At 56.9% G+C, this 4,299-nt stretch overlaps 1 long non-coding RNA gene across 1 annotated transcript; it reads left to right on the plus strand.

Moving 5' to 3' along the window:
- Nucleotides 1–931: 931 nt before the first annotated feature.
- LOC103803327 lies at nucleotides 932–3,512 on the plus strand. Its single transcript, XR_624754.1, has 3 exons — nucleotides 932–1,283; nucleotides 1,944–2,088; nucleotides 3,208–3,512. It is a non-coding gene; the product is annotated as an uncharacterized LOC103803327 (long non-coding RNA).
- The last annotated feature ends 787 nt before the right edge of the window (nucleotides 3,513–4,299 follow it).

A 4,299-nucleotide genomic window follows, 5' to 3' on the forward strand; every position in this document is an offset into this window, starting at 1 on the left:
AGGTGCAGGCAGGGGCAGTGGGTGACCCACAGGCAAACACTTGCCCGGGGAGCCCTCGCTCCCCCTTGGCACGGTCGTACGCTGTCTGGAGGCTCCTGCCCCCCAGGAACGCTCTGGCTCTGCGGCCCCTCTTCCCTGAAGGCTGATCCCCACATGGCTCCCCTGGAGCTGAACACCACAGTCTGTCCCAGTGCCAGGGCTCACCCGAGGACCCTCCTCAGGTGTCTTTCCCACCAGAATTTTTGCTCTGAGGGAGAAGGTCGTCTGCAGTAAACTGGGGCTTTGGAGGGCTCGGGCTGCGAGCGAGGCCGTGGTTCAAGGTGCTGCCAGCGCGACTCTGCCGTCCTGTCCCTGCCTGCTTCAGGCATCCCTGGGGTGCTGTCAGCAGCAGAGGCTCTCCCAGAGCTTCTGACTGTGTCTGGAAAAGAAAGCCACCCCCTCCTGGTGGGATTCTGGCTGTGTGGAGAGATCTGGATTCAGTGTCTGCATCTAAGTCTGTTACTCAGCAGCACTTGACTCGTGCCCTTGGTGCTGCCCCTGGGCCCTAAGCGGGTGCCAGCCCAGGCTGCTTCCGCTGCCGTGACACCTTCACTGGGAGCTGCAGACAGAATTTTGGAAGGAAATCTTGCAAAGAGGGCTTTGCTTTCTACCAAAAAGTCTTTTCTTGGGGGCTGTACCTGATGGTTTTGGCTGAGACCCTTCCCCAAACTTGGAGTTTTCAGCCGAAAACAAGCAAGAAGGCAGAAACGCAGAGGGGAGAAGGTGTCGGTGTGGATAACACATCAGTGCCCACCCTTGCCCCTGTAGCACCCTCCAGCCCGTGCTGGAACACCCTCCAGCCCTGTGGGCGCGCAGCCCCGTGCTGGCAGCACCTTCCCCTGGCTCTCAGAGGTGACCTGCAGCCCGAGCCGCTCCGGGAAGCACCCAGAGGAATTGGCTTTGCAAAGTGAGGCCGTTTGGGCCATTCCCAGTGGACACCAGGAGCACTACCAGCACGGCAACACTTTGCCCCCCTTGGTACCCCCCTGACTAATCCCTGTGGTGCTGTGAACCCAGCAGTACAGACGAGGCCTTGTCACTGGAGGACAAAGACCTGAGGGACCGGGAGAGGAGAATGGCCAATAACGCCAGGGAGAGGGTGCGTGTGCGGGACATTAACGAGGCCTTTAAGGAACTGGGACGCATGTGTCAGATGCACTTAAAAACGGACAAAGCACAGACCAAACTGATCATCCTTCAGCAAGCGGTGCAGGTCATTCTGGGCCTGGAGCAGCAAGTACGAGGTATGGTACCCGTGGCAGGTGCTTCTCAGGACCTGTCTCTGCCCACACGTCTCTGCATGCTTTGCCTCTCTGTGCTGAGTCCTGCTTCCAGTGCCAGGTGTGTCGCAGCGCCGGCGGTGCTCCCAGCCCGGGGGGTCTGAGGCTACTCTCCTCTCCCCTCATGCTTAGTGGGGATTTGGCACTGGGATCCCATTAAGCAGCTTTGGAAAACTCAGTCCTCAGCTCTGAGAGCTGACTGAGGCACTTGGGGGTTTCTGTAACCAGCACATGGAAGGGCATTGGCACAGATTGCCCAGAGCAGCTGTGGCTGCTCCATCCCTGGGAGTGTTCCAGGCCAGGTTGGATGGGGCTTGGAGCAACCTGGGCTGGTGGGAGGTGTCCCTGCCCAGGGCAGGGGTGGAACTGGATGATCTTTAAGGTCCTTCCAACCCAAACCATTCCATGATTCTCTGTGTAAATCAGCCTGTGGGTCCAGCCTGGGGTTCTGCTGGAGCAGGGCCTGGCCAAAGCACCGCGGGCTCTGCCCGGAGCTCGTCCTGCGCGTGGCCCCGTGGGTGTGCTCTGGGCCTCTGTCCTCGCTCTGTCTCTGGGCACTGCTGCCCTGCACAGTGCTGCTCCCTGGCTGAGGTTGCCTCCCCTCCCCTGCTGTCTCCGGCGCAGAGCGCAACCTGAACCCGAAAGCAGCCTGCCTGAAGCGTCGCGAGGAGGAGAAAGTGTCCGGAGTGGTAGGAGACCCCCAGATGACACTCTCAGCTTCACATCCTGGTCTAGGAGACGGTCACAACCCCGTTGGACACATGTAAAGGTACTGTTGTCCCTGCTGTGATCCCACCCGAGTGCAGGCCTGACCCTGTGCTGACACACACTGCTCTGCTCTGCTGCTCAGCCCCATTCCCTCAGCACAAGCCAAGGTCCTGCTCCGGTACCTAAAGTCCAAAACTTGCACATGTGCAAGGCCCTGGCACAGGTTAGAGTGCCTGGGGACTCGTCCCTGGGAGTGTTCCAGGCCAGGCTGGATGGGGCTTGGAGCAGCCTGGGCTGGTGGAAGGTGTCCCTGCCCATGGCAGGGGTGCAATGAGATGGGCTCTAAGGTCCCTTCCAACGCAAACCATTCCATGATTCTCCATGCCAAATGGACACCCGAACCTTTCACCCGAAGGAGAGGTGCAGCCCCAGTAGCTGGGATGAGGGCTTTGGTGCTCTCCTCACCCTGAGTGAGCTCAGCTCTGCTCTGCACCTCCCAGACCTGCCCCAGTTGTCTGCTGGAAACCAGCAGCTCCTTTTCCTTGTGGCTGTATGGGCAGGGAATGAGCAGGTCCCAGGAGTGCCAGAGACACAGAGGTTGGAATCCCCCAGTGAGGCTGCGGCCGGCGCAGGCTCCCGTGGGCTGTCCCTGTCTGGGGGGGAACCCTGTGCCTGGGCAGGAGCAGCTGAGCCTGTCTGAGCAGTGGGTGGGAGGGTTGAGCAGGGCATGGAGCTGACCCCTCCTGACTCCAGAGCCTGGAGAAGAGGCTCAGGGGTGCAGTGAGGCTGCGGCCGGCGCAGGCTCCCGTGGGCTGTCCCTGTCTGGGGGGGAACCCTGTGCCTGGGCAGGAGCAGCTGAGCCTGTCTGAGCAGTGGGTGGGAGGGTTGAGCAGGGCATGGAGCTGACCCCTCCTGACTCCAGAGCCTGGAGAAGAGGCTCAGGGGTGACCTCGTGGCTCCTACAACTCAACTCCTGTTTGAGAGGTGTCTGGATCTGGTTTAGGGTTTGGGGGTCATAGCAGTGACAGGTTAAAGGTTGGACTTCATGATCTTAGAGGTCTCCGACCCTGATGATTCTGTGATTCCAGGAGTCTTGGGGCTCCCTGTGCGAGAATCACAGTTTTATTCTCCTTTGGGTTTCCATCACTTCAGACTTTGTTTTTATCTGTTTCATTTGTAGATCTTTTTGTGCCTCTGGACACAGAGATCTGTAGGAAACAAACCCTAGGTGTGACCTGCAACCTTCTGGAACCATGAACTGTAGTACTGCTCATACTGACACACGTGGATGGATCCTGGCGTGACGTAAGGAGTGGAAAAAAACACTTTGTCAGAAAACAAAATGAAAACAAAAAAATTGCCTTAAATATAAAGTGCAGAACAGTCAATACATATCACTCAGTTAGGAGGGGGTGGCGTGTTCTCTTGGCTTGTTCACAAGCAGCCAGCAGCAAAATTGTGCCTAAGCTTGATATTTCTTTTTTTAAACAAAAAAGGAACATTAGTTATGAGATTTTTTATGTAGAACAAATAGCAATGCCTTTTTTGGGTTTTTTTTAGCTTCTTTTGCATATGTTTTGTAAGCAACGAAAAGAATTTTTGGTTTTTTTTGTATAAAAAAAATGTCTTGTACCCTCTGCTTTTCTGCTGCTGTTTCTATAGTTAACGTTGCATCTTTAGGATCAACCAGAATATTAAAATTGTATTAAGAGAGACTGGATATAAAGAGAGGAATTCTCAGATTGGGCTCGGAAAGCCACTAAAAGCGAATGTAGCCACAGCGAGGGGATGTTCTTCCTTGCCTGGCTTGTACCTTCCACGACAAAACACAGACTCGTGCTGTATTTGCCATCGCTTTGCTTCGGCCACTTCTGCTCTGGGAAAAGCAAGTTAAACAGCAAGGCAAGTGGCAGCAGTGCTCCTGCTCCTGCCAGGAGACGGCCGAGCACGGCGTGCGCCCCCGGAGATCCCAGAGGAGGGACAGGAGCTGCCCATGGCTGTCCTGGAGCCTCGCGAGGAGGAGGACAAGCTGCTGGGACAGAGCAGGCCCCAGGGTGGAGGAGAGTCGAGGGACTGGGGAGCTCCCCAGGTAAGCAGAGCAGCAGCACCGATGCAAGAGGAAGGCCCAGGGCCGAGGAAGGAGCCTCTTCCCCACGCACCGGAGCTGCCGGAGGCACATCGGGAGCAGCACTGAACAAAGACCGACTGAACAAAGCTGAGCACTGGGAAGAGGCAGAGGCAGCAGGAGCAGAGGCAGCAGCAGGAGAAGAGG

The sequence above is a fragment of the Acanthisitta chloris genome, unplaced genomic scaffold (genome assembly GCF_000695815.1).
Source record: "Acanthisitta chloris isolate BGI_N310 unplaced genomic scaffold, ASM69581v1 scaffold25215, whole genome shotgun sequence".
NCBI classification, from domain to species: domain Eukaryota; kingdom Metazoa; phylum Chordata; class Aves; order Passeriformes; family Acanthisittidae; genus Acanthisitta; species Acanthisitta chloris.